The 12,610-nt window shown below is 49.3% G+C and overlaps 1 pseudogene; it reads right to left on the reverse strand.

The window, feature by feature from the left end:
* Nucleotides 1-2,976, reverse strand: part of LOC136577352 (sulfotransferase 1A1-like) — a 38,927-nt pseudogene extending 35,951 nt beyond the window's left edge.
* Between the last annotated feature and the right edge of the window lie 9,634 nt (nucleotides 2,977-12,610).

The raw sequence follows: 12,610 nt of genomic DNA on the forward strand, positions 1-12,610 counted from the left end.
TCTGGGGAAATCCAGGCTTTGTTCATCTTGATGAGTGTAAGCCTGTCGGCACTGTCGGTTGACAGGCGGGTACGCTTATCCGTGATGATTCCCCAGCCGCACTAAACACCCTCTCTGACAAGACGCTAGCCGCAGGACAAGCAAGCACCTCCAGGGCATACAGCGCGAGTTCAGGCCACATGTCCAGCTTCGACACCCAGTAGTTGCAGGGGGCAGAGGCGTCACGGAGGACGGTCGTGCGATCGGCTACGTACTCCCTCACCATCATTTTACAGTGCTCCCGCCGACTTAGCCTTGACTGGGGAGCGGTGACACAGTCTTGCTGGGGAGCCAGAAAGCTGTCAAAGGCCTTAGAGAGTGTTCCCCTGCCTATGCTATACATGCTGCCTGATCTCCGCGCCTCCCCTGCTACCTGGCCCTCGGAACTGCGCCTTCTGCCACTAGCGCTGTCGGATGGGAATTTTACCGTCAGCTTGTCCGCCAGGGTCATGTGGTATAGCATCACTCTCGAACCCCTTTCCTCTTTGGGTATGAGAGTGCAAAAGTTCTCCTTATACCGTGGGTTGAGCAGTGTGTACACCCAGTAATCCGTAGTGGCCAGAATGCGTGTAACGCGAGGGTCACGAGAAAGGCATCCTAACATGAAGTCAGCCATGTGTTCCAGGGTACCTGTACACAGCACATGGCTGTCCTCACTAGGAAGATCACTTTCAGGATCCTCCTCCTCCTCCTCCTCCTCAGGCCATACACGCTGAAAGGATGACAGGCAAGCAGCATGGGTACCCTCAGCAGTGGGCCAAGCTGTTTCTTTCCCCTCCTCCTCATGCTCCTCCACCTCCTCCTCCTCCTCAACGCGCTGAGATATAGATAGGAGGGTGCTCTGACTATCCAGCGACATACTGTCTTCCCCCGCCTCCGTTTCCGAGCGCAAAGCGTCTGCCTTTATGCTTTGCAGGGAACTTCTCAAGAGGCATAGCAGAGGAATGGTGACGTTAAAGATTGCAGCATCCCCGCTCACCATCTGGTTAGACTCCTCAAAGTTTCCAAGGACCTGGCAGATGTCTGCCAACCAGGCCCACTCTTCTGTAAAGAATTGAGGAGGCTGACTCCAACTGCGCCGCCCATGTTGGAGTTCGTATTCCACTATAGCTCTACGCTGCTCATAGAGCCTGGCCAACATGTGGAGCGTAGAGTTCCACCATGTGGGCACGTCGCACAGCAGTCGGTGCACTGGCAGATTAAACCGATGTTGCAGGGTGCACAGGGTGGCAGCGTCTGTGTGGGACTTGCGGAAATGTGCGCAGAGCTGGCGCACCTTTCCGAGCAGGTCTGACAAGCGTGGGTAGCTTTTCAGAAAGCGCTGAACCACCAAATTAAAGACGTGGGCCAGGCATGGCACGTGCGTGAGGCTACCGAGCTGCAGAGCGTTCTATTCACTACATATTGTACGTGCAAACACTTTGCAAATACATTCGTGTGATGCAGGCATAAGGCTGGTGGTCCATGGGCGGGTTTGGATTGTATTCCCTGTAGTGATAATTCGGCCGCAGGGAACGCAGTGAACCAGGGGCATACCTAAAGGCGTACCACGGGCCCGGGTGCAAAAGTTCAGCTTGGGCCGTCCGCCCTCCCCCCCAGGCCCTTTTTCCCCCCCTCCCTATACCTGAGGGCCAATGCCCACGTGCAGATTTTACTTATAAAACTGGCGCGTGGCCCCTGCAGGGAGATCCGTGCCTCTTGCTGCCCATAGGGATGCATTAGCATCAGTAAGGCAGCTAAAAGCATGCAGATGAATTCCTTCCTGGCGTGCGGGTCGCATGCACGAGAAGGAATCGCAGCATGCTCCATTTTCCTGTGGATCTGCCACACAGGCGGCTCCCGCAGCTTCCTTTGAAGCCTATGGAAGATGTCCGTATCCGCAGCTGTTTTTGTGCTGTGCCGCGGATATGCGGAAAGACAGATTTTTTAAAAGAAATTGGTGCGCATGTGCAGGATTCAGCAGTGAAATCCGTGCGTGCGAGTGGACATGAGGCCAGATAGATACTAGATAGATACCCCGGGGCCTGGACTACTTCTGTGGTGAGGAGAGCAGCTGTACACAGTGTCAGCAGGAGGGAAGCAGCAAGGAGAGGACCTCATCATCCATGCTCCATGCCATGCTGTGCACGAGTCTGTGTCCTCTCTGCTCCTTCCCTCATCCCCCCTCCTCTTCCCCTGTCCTCATCTAGTCCTTCCTCCTCCTACTCTCGTCTCTGGCTCATGCTGTCGGCCAGACCGCACTAATCAGGCGGCCGCAGACAGTGCGATCTGAAAGTGTACCTGTATATGGTGGAGGACGGCCTCTGGGCCCCCTCAAGCACAGGGGCTGGGTCGCCGGTTCAACCCCTGACAGTATGCGCATGCCCCCTGTCCACGAGTGGAGAATCATTGCGATTCTTCGCTGCAGCCAGCAAGTCGCAGCATGCTGTGATTTGCTGCGATTTTCTGCGGTCAGCCTATCTGTCAGATAGGCTGACAGCGGAGATCCGTCTGACAGCCCCTGCTCCCATATGGCAGAGATCTCCCGCAAGATACCGCAACGCCCGTGGACAGGCAGCCTAAAGATGGTATTATGAAGCACTCAGGAGCGGGGCAGAGCACACAAGGGCAGGTTTATAGGGTAGGTCAGAGGTAGCGACAAGTCAGACCCGCAACAAGACTGGTGAAGCTACAAGGACAGTGGAAGAGGAGCGGTGCCACATACCGATACCCCAGCCAGCAGTGCTACTACCTGAAGAGCAGAGACTCTGGGACTGACAAGGATAGGGACGCCCCTGTGTATAAAGTTCCTCAGTCTCACCAGATTTCGGGTATGTAGCGATCAGCAAGTCCTCTTCTCTGGCCTGGAAACACTGAACACTCTCCCAGTTTTCTGCAAAAGGCCCTAGGAGGGGCATCCCACCGACCACCTTCATCGCAGGACGATTAGCCATGGCTGTAGCCTATATAAGAGAAGAGAATGCAGCTCTGGATGTGACTAGAGCATAATTATAGAACTTGTTTAACCCTTCCTGCTGCAGCCTTTCTCCGTTCTTTGGTGTACCCCATAATGTGCTGGAAAACTCTGAAGTATTAATGTGTGAAAAGACATAGGAAATAAAATTGTGCCATTATTGGGGGGGGTTACAAGTTTTAATTTTCTTTCTAATATTTAATAAAAAACTCCTATAAACTTGTTTTTAATGGGATTTAAACTTGCAATCTTTTGATCGCTCATACAGTATACTGCAGTACAATAGTATTGCATTATACCGCGTTCTGAAAGGGTAATCTATGAAGGTGTGCCTTGATAGATGGTCATTCATGGCATCCCTGGGGGCCTTCAGGAGGCCCTAGGCTGCCATGACAACCGATCCTAACTCTCCGATAACACTGAAGGCAGAGTGGGACGTTCAGGACCTCCAAACGCCGATTGGGGCATTTAAATGATGCAATGAGAGAGTGTGCAATGTACCAAATTGATAACACTTTTACCTTTTCAGTTGGAATTAGGAGGTGGTTGAGCGTTGGGTCTCACAGGGTGTATACCGGTGTGTAGGGTCCCCCAAAGGGCGCAAGGCCAAGACAGCCAGACTAGAGAAACCCAAAAGTGTGAGGCAGGAGCAGCGTTGTGCCTGCGGTGGAGCACCACCCGCCTGCAGGCTCCTTCACATCAGCATATCTGAGCAGTGCATTTGTAGTAGACATGAAGATTAGTTAGCGTAAAATGTCTATTGATTTGTAATAAACTAGAAGTATTGCACAGCTGTAGTGATTTAACTCTGTAGAGGCTAATGGCTGCATAATTTCATTATGGTAATTGCAGGACAATGGCATGATGAAAGATGTGTGTTTTATAACTTTAGCCTAATATAAAGCTCCACTACATAAGGAAAGAGTTAAAGGGGTTGTCCCGCGGCAGCAAGTGGGTCTATACACTTCTGTATGGCCATATTAATGCACTTTGTAATGTACATTGTGCATTAATTATGAGCCATACAGAAGTTATAAAAAGTTTTATACTTACCTGCTCCGTTGCTGGCGTCCTCGTCTCCATGGTGCCGACTAATTTTCGCCCTCCGATGGCCAAATTAGCCGCGCTTGCGCAGTCCGGGTCTTCTGCAGTCTTCTATGGAGCCGCTCGTGCAGAATGCAGGCTCCGTGTAGCTCCGCCCCGTCACGTGCCGATTCCAGCCAATCAGGAGGCTGGAATCGGCAATGGACCGCACAGAAGAGCTGCGGTCCACGGAGACAGAGGATCCCGGCGGCCATCTTCAGCGGTAAGTATTGAAGTCACCGGAGCGCGGGGATTAAGGTAAGCGCTCCGGTAAGCTTTCTTTACCTCCCTGCATCGGGGTTGTCTCGCGCCGACCGGGGGGGGGGGTTGAAAAAAAAACAACCCGTTTCGGCGCGGGACAACCCCTTTAAATCACATTCCTATACTGTGTGTTTTACTTGTATGCATTTTGGGCGTTCTCCTCCCACCTCCCCCCACCTTCAACTTCTCCAACAAAGGAATTACTTTAAAGGGGTTGTCTCGAGGAAGCAGTGAATTTTTTTTTTGCCCAGTCCCCCTAATTAAGCATACATTACTAAGCCCCCCTGTAAATGACTTTTCTAGCTGGTTTGTACTTACAGTTCCAGCGTTTCAGCAACTTATAAAAATTTTCCCAAGATGGCCGCCGGCTCTTTTCCCGTCGCTTGCTGTAGCCCGACGTGCGCGCTCCCGAGACGCTACCAGCTGTGTCTCCCTGACAACCAGACGCCCCGCAGCCGCCGACCGGACCCCGGGATTGAACGCGGCCGACCAGTCACCCATCGCCAGGGAGCAGGTAACCGGCGCTAGCCCCCGGCTCCCCAGCGCTACGCCCCGGCTCCCCAGTGCTACGCCCCGGCTCCCAAGCGCTACGCCCCGGCTCCCCAGCGGTAGGCCTCGGGGCCCAGCGGTAGGCTCCGGGGCCACAGCAGTAGGCTCGGGGGCTCAGCGGTAGGCTCCGGGGCCACAATGGTAGGCTCCGGGGCCACAGCGGCAGTCAGTCACGCGTCACCCCCGTCAGTCCGTCACCGATCACTTACCTGGGCGGCTGGGCTGGGCTGGGCTGGGCAGCTCTGCTGGAGGGCTGGGCGGCTCTGCACCTTCCTCTAAGAGAGGATGGTAGCAGAATGGCCGCTCCAGCGCGCTCCCGAGAAGATACAGCTCGTCTGCGCATGCGCAAAACAGCTGTAGCGGCGAGCACACTGAAGCGGCTCGTGCTCAGAGCAGAAGACCGGACTGCGCAAGCGCGTCTAAAAAAGCAAGCCGCCAGCGAATTTAGACGGAACCATGGAGACGAGGACGCTAGCAACGGAGCAGGTAAGTGAATAACTTCTGTATGGCTCATAATTAATGCACGATGTATATTACAAAGTGCATTAATATGGCCATACAGAAGTGTATAGCCCCACTTGATTTCGCGAGACAACCCCTTTAACTGACCGCATGCTGAGAGGACAAAGTCCACACGTACACTGGACTTGAGAGAAGGTGGGGAGGGAGGCAGGGAATTCTATATGACCCAGCGAATAAGAATATGTATACGTTACTGATGTAATCTGTTATACGCCCATAAAAGGCAGGTATTATGTGTTTCAATAAATTAGGGCTCTGGAATTGTAACTCCAGAGAGCTGGTTGAGCTTCAAGGCTGATGACTTTTGTCGGATTGGTTTCTTTCATTATGTGTGCACACTATACAATTAGGAAGCTACAGAATACCCTGAAACCTGCTGGAGAAAAATATGATCCAGTACAATTTGGCGTCCCTTGGTGGGCCGGGTAGATTTGTGATTTTTTTTTTATTCTGGAAAGATACAGAGACTGGTAGATAAAACGCAGAACTCAGGGGCCCGAAAATCTACGGAATATGGTAAGATAGCTTTATGTTAATCTACCTGTGTGAGATGACTTCTGTCTGTTTATCTGCCCACCTCTACAGCCAGAGTAATAAATCACTGAAAGGCAGGTAATATAGTTCTGTCTACCCGATTATCACCGTTTAACCTGTCTAGTGGTATTCTGTATGCTGTGAATGTTGTGTCTGAGGCGGTTAAAGATTGTGTATACAAGACCAAGAGACAGATTCTGTGAGGGTTAATGTGTCAGAAGGGCGGACTTGGCTGTATAAGCCTGAGGGAGCGCGCCCAGGGCGCACTCTCCTATGTAATAGTGCACGGTTTGCTCTAATACACTTGGAGAGCGAGGCCAGGAAAATTTTAAATAGGCGTATGCACTTGTATGATCGAGCGTGGTATATGCTCTCATACGTAAGGAGGGATACGCAGGGGTTAAAATAGGCGTATTTACCTGTATGATCGAGCGTGTTATGTTCTCATATGTGGAAAGGGATACGCGGGGATTATAGCCGTGGTGTGAGACGGCTTGATACTCCAAATACTGTTAGTCTTGGTCACTGAATATAATCGTCAGTCTTTGTGTATAGTCAAAGGTCTTGTTTAAAGAATGTGCAGTGTTTGTTACTGGGGGTTTTACTGATAAGAGAGTGGGCTGATGTTAAGCCACTGAGCATTTCTCAGTTAACCCGTCTGTTCCTTTTGTTTTGTGTTTATACAGTTAATGTACATTGTGATTTGCGAGGTAAGAAGAGATAGGTGGAATCTAGTAAAGTTTTACTGCGTCCAGAAATTTCAAATAGGATAGAATGAGCAGGCAGAATAGAATACGGCATAGATCTAGGTTGTCTAGGAATTCTAGAGAATGGTGGGAAAAAAAGCAAGCAAAGATAAGGATCAGGAAAGTTGCTGAAAGAAAGGAATGTTGGGTTGTAGACAGACCGCAGAAAGGTTTTCAGAAGATAAGCAGGAGGCCCTGGCAGACAGAATGGTGCTTTAGATTGCTAGGAGGTTGTATAATGTAGGAAAGGGGTTCGCGAGCAGAATTGGGGGGGGGGGGGGGGAGTGTAGTGGGGGATGTGTATTGCCTGTATCATGAACAATGTAATGCCTTTGTGTTGACTATAGCCCATCCCTATAATGGCGGCTGCCCTTGCAATGTTTAAAACCCCCACATAGTGTGACTCTGCAGCAAGTGTGGTGAGCCCTGCCCCCATCCTGAAATTACTTCCCCCCATTTGCTCACTTTCAGGGTGTGTGACGTTACTTCCGGTCATTCCGATCCGGGACAGGACTAAGCCCCTGCCCCTTCCTCCTCCAGCAGCCATCTTGCCTCACCTGGGCCTTTCTGCCTCTGGTGGCCCCTTTCTGCCTCTGGTGGCCATCTTGCTGCACTTGGGAGGCCTACATTCCCCAATGCCACTGTATCTAGTGCTAACATCAAGATTGTCTGAAGTAAGGTCTTGTTTGACCAGACTTTGTTACACTCCAAAATGTGGCCACCTTGGATGTGTGATAAGTTCAGGGAAACAAACCTTTGTTCTTTGTGAAGATGCAGCTTAGGACATAGTAGATGACTAAGCTGGTTTATAGTGTATAGAAGATTGGAGTTGATGCATGGAGGACAGAAGCCGTGAACCCATGAGTAGGGGACGCCCTCTCATGGTGTGTTCCCAGGGGCTCTGTTTTCCGCTGCCTGCTTCTCCAATGGATGTTCAGACAGATGATGTTAAAGGGGTTGTCCCGCGGCAGCAAGTGGGTCTATACACTTCTGTATGGCCATAATAATACACTTTGTAATGTACATTGTGCATTAATTATGAGCCATACAGAAGTTATAAAAAGTTTTATACTTACCTGCTCCGTTGCTAGCGTCCTCGTTCCCATGGAGCCGACTAATTTTCGCCCTCCGATGGCCAAATTAGCCGCGCTTGCGCAGTCCAGGTCTTCTCCTGTTCTCTATGGGGCTCCGTGTAACTCCACCCCGTCACGTGCCGATTCCAGCCAATCAGGAGGCTGGAATCGGCAATGGACCGCACAGAAGAGCTGCGGTCCACGGAGGAAGAGGTTCCCGGCGGCCATCTTCACCGGTAAGTATAGAAGTCACCGGAGCGCGGGGATTAAGGTAAGCGCTCCGGTAAGCTTTCTTTAGGTCCCTGCATCGGGGTTGTCTCGCGCCGAATGGGGGGGGGGGGGGTTGGAAAAAAAAAAACCCGTTTCGGCGCGGGACAACCCCTTTAAGGAAGGATCCTACAGATGGAATAATTTCCCTACAGTCACCCAGCAAACTTTTTCACGTAATTTGACTAAGTAGTTTTGGTTTTTACGTGAGAAAGAGGGACTTAATTGCTCAGAGTAGGATGTCAATTCATCCGCATTCTTTTTAGTTTTTTTCCTTATGTCTTTGTATATTCTAGTGTCAGTCTACACTGAAGGTATAATTATATTCTGACAGGATAGTGAAAGTTAAACGGTGAAATTCCCTGGATGCTATTTCACTGGGTGGCTGTAAATTTTGCTTGCGTTGCGCCTCCTTGTGTTAGAAATGCTAACTGCGACTTGAAAAAAAAGGATATTTTCGCTCAGACTTCGCTGCATACAATGTCACCTTGACCTACAAAGTGCTTGTTTTTGTGCCTCTTGGTTTCCTTTTTCAACGTTGTACTAGTTTGAACCCGACTACTCTTTTTTCAATTGAGTATTCCGGTTCAAAAGGGGGGAGGCATAGGTGATCTAGGTCATAGGTGATCTAGGTGTTGTAGATCAGCTATTGGATTTTTAAAAAATAAATAAATAAAATAAAAAGGAAATAAATGATTTTGTGCTACAAGACTCTGATCCATGTGAAATAGAACATCAACATGATTATTTAGTACTGATACAGCAAGAAACTGCAGGTATGCAAACAGTTACTGGAACCCCTGTTGACAATGCATATGTTGAGCTTTTTGCAGATGGTACTAGGGTGAGGATTGATGACTCCACATCGGATATGCAGTGGTCACACAACAAGATGTCCTAGAAGCAGAAGCTCTGCCTCCGCATGTCTCAGCACAAGAAGCGGAACTGAAAGCCCTCACTGAGGCATGTAGAGTGGCAAAAGGTAAGGCGGCAACCCTTTACACTGACTCCTGGTATGCATCTGGCATAGCTCATGATTACGGCCCAATATGGAAGGCCAGACAGTTTTTTACCTTAGCAGGACAACCAATTGAGAATGGTGCAGCGGTGCAGAGTCTCATGGAGGCCCTACTACTACCTGGCAGAGGAGAGTTCACACGGATTCCTACAATGGAGAAGTGAGAGACGACACCCTCGCCGACAGCACAGCAAAGGCAGCGGCCCTCAAGCCGTGGAAGAAAGAAGAAAAGATACTGACAGCATGAGTCAGTGGCAAAAACTTTGGACATTGACAGAATTTGGACTTTGATATGCTAAAGACTTTACAGTTACAAGCCAGCAAGGAAGGAAAGGATAAATGGACTAAAATGGGAGCAGCAGAAATAGAACCGTGTATGGTGAACAGTCAACAGCACTTGCCTACCACAGTTCCTGTATCCCATGATGGCCCAGCTGACGCACGGAAAGACCCACCTAGTAAAGCAGCAATGACGTTGATGCTTGAAAGAGGACGAGCGACTCCTGGGTTCTCTGTAGCTGCTGCATCATTTGTCCAGTTTAGCATGATCTATGCCATAGGTGAGACAGGGCAGAAGTAAATTTGCCACATCACACTTGCCTAGACCACTCTACCCATTTCAGGGATTGCAAATTGACTACATTCAGCTCCCACTTGTTGGGAAGTATGAATATGCGCTTGTTGTTGTTGATGTCTTTGCAGGTTGGAGGCCGACCCTGTTACCAAGGCAAACAAGTAAGTAACCGCAAAGAAGCTCATGAACGAGGTAAACTGTGAATATGGGGTACCAGAAGTGATTCAGAGTCAGACAGAGGTACAAACTTCGCAGGTGAATGTAACATGTCATGTCTGCTCTGGGTGTATCCCAGGCCTGTTGCACACTCTACCACCCTTAGAGTAGTGGAAAGGTGGAGAGACTTGGTGGCACGCTAAAAAGCACGATACTTAAAATGACGCCGAGAATGGGGCTACTTTGGAAAGACTGTCATCCAATAGCCCTATTCAGTGTTAGATATGAACCCAGGGGGGATCATGCATTATCTCCCTACGAGATTGTTTGGGCTAGCCCCAAGGCTAGGTTGCTACTATCCTCAGTAGTTACAATTACAATCTGATGTGTTGACTAAGTATGTGATGTCCGTTGTTAAAGCACTAACCAAAACCTATGCACAGGTGTTCTCTTCCAGACTTAGAGGCAGACACTGCGACACATATCTTGCAGCCTGGGGGTTGGGTGTGTGTCAAGAAGTTCCTCAGGAAGCACCCTCTTGAGCCCCGATTTGATGGTCCCTACCAGGTGCTTCTGACTACTGCCACAGCTGTGAAACTAGCCGAAAGACCTATATGGATCCACGCTTCATACTGTAAGAAAGCCTCAGATCCGGGAGACCAGTCTTAGTTGTGCCGAGGACATTACTCTGGTTGGGGCTAGTGAGAGAGGAGGGTGGCAACTGGAATCCTTAGTCGGAAGAATATGAGGGTACGGTTACCTTCTGGTATAACTCGTCCAACACTCAAGTGGCCGCATATTCCTTCGACTATTGTACTGTGGTCCAGTGTCTAGGCGCAAAATCCCACCGCAGATCAGATTTAGCTCAGTCCAGCTGGTTATATGACTTATATACCCGGGGAATACAATATGTGTGCGCCACTGATAATGTCTGGGGAGAAGACTGCCGTTATTGGGGATCAGTGGGATGGAACACAGGAACCGACTGGTCCTATAAAGTGCCTTAAATAAGAATAATAAGGATAGCGGGAAATCCCTAATGAGTCGTATGACCCTCCTTAAGAATAATAAGGACAGTGGGTATTGGAAGGCTGAACTTAGTATGTTACTTGGTTTTAATATGGTTCTTACACTAACCATGAAAAATCCAAGCCCGGGGGACTTACAGTTTGGGGACATACCGGTACGGGAGGACAGATCCCTTAGGGAAGTTTAAAATAAGGTATATGGTAGATGCTCCCGAATGGAGGCCTTCACTTAGTCCTCTGCCCATAATTAACCCTCTCCGCCGTAAGATAAAGACCTTAAAGAACATGATGATCATAGCCGACCCTACCTTTGAGGACACCTTGACAGAAGAGACTGGCTACTCCGACCAGAATCTCTGGTTGGAGTTGATGAGGTACAATGATAACAAGAGCAACAAGTCTAACTGTTGCGTGTGCGGTAGTGCCCGACCACACTCAGGGATGGTCCCCCTAAATCTCACTGTAGATGCTGAAGAGTGTTTCCTTAGTTTCGTCATTAACACTTCCACCAATTACACTGTTTGTGAGAAGTGGAAAAAGGAATACTCTATAACTACTTAAGTGTTTTGCACCAGAGAGAGTATTACTGACTACCCTGGAAACTACACCTGCCATGCAAACGGGCAGGGGGGAGGGAGATTTTTGGGGAATTCACTAACGGGTATTGCTCCTCCTACGGTACGATAGGAGGGGAATGGATGCAGAATCAGGTCCAGTCCTTAGGAGACGTTTACTGGCTTTGTGGGAACATGAGGTGCAGGACCCGCCTGGAAGGTAATTGGGCAGGGGAGTGTGCCTTAGTAAAGCACTTATGCTCCTCCACATCCTGTCAGACAGCATTGAGGATAATGAGGTTACCCCCAATAGTTACTTTATCTCGATCCAACTCTGCTGTGTTCTGTGGTTATCCTGTCATGTTGGTCTATCCTTGTTTTCTGCATAGGTACGGCGGTTCCTTCCAGTCTTGTCACTAGGCAGTATAGGGTCAGTGTTGGCGGCCTGGACCTGACCACCTTCAGGGCTATCTCCAGGAGGGACATTGGTGTGGGTGAAGATCAGGGAGTCCCACGCTGTGCGTACCTGTGCACACTACTGGTATTGTAACATTACACTAGAGCGAGAAGAAAGACCCCAGGTGGTAGTTTCGATCTTCACGCATACATTGACGTCATAGGACAGCCAAGGGGGGTACCTGACGAGTTTTAAAAATTAGAGGCCGAGATAAAGCTGGATTCGAGTCCATTTTTCCGATCATTATGGTAAATAAAATGTTGACTGGATTAATTATGTTTATTATAATTAGCAGCGGTTTATAAATTACACTGGAGATGCCTTATAGGGACTAGTTGACCAATTAGGACTTACCTCGACTAAGACTTTTCAAAATAGAATGGCCTTAGATATGATTTTAACTGAAAAAGGGGAGTGTCTGTAAGATGATAGGGGAGACTTGTTGTACCTAATCTCAGACGACACGTGACCCGCGGGTAAAGACGCAGTTGCCATTAAGAAGCTGACCGTACTAACTAAAAAGAGCTAACCTTCGGGACCAGTACTTTCCATGGATGAGTGGTGGCAAAGGATCCTGGCTCAGATAGGTGTCGCTGTTGTATGTGAACTGATTATCTTTTCCGTTCTAGTCTGCTGTGTTATCCCGTGTCAGAGAGACCTGTGAAACTGATGCTGGAAAAGCCGCTTCCACAATGAGTTTGCTGGATGTATCTCCAGAAGGAGTGGACAAGTCCTACACCGCCTTGAAGACCCTAAATCGAACCTTCAACGTGCTCCAGTTATAGGCTCACGCGCA

The sequence above is a fragment of the Eleutherodactylus coqui genome, chromosome 8 (assembly GCF_035609145.1).
Source record: "Eleutherodactylus coqui strain aEleCoq1 chromosome 8, aEleCoq1.hap1, whole genome shotgun sequence".
Classification (NCBI taxonomy): domain Eukaryota; kingdom Metazoa; phylum Chordata; class Amphibia; order Anura; family Eleutherodactylidae; genus Eleutherodactylus; species Eleutherodactylus coqui.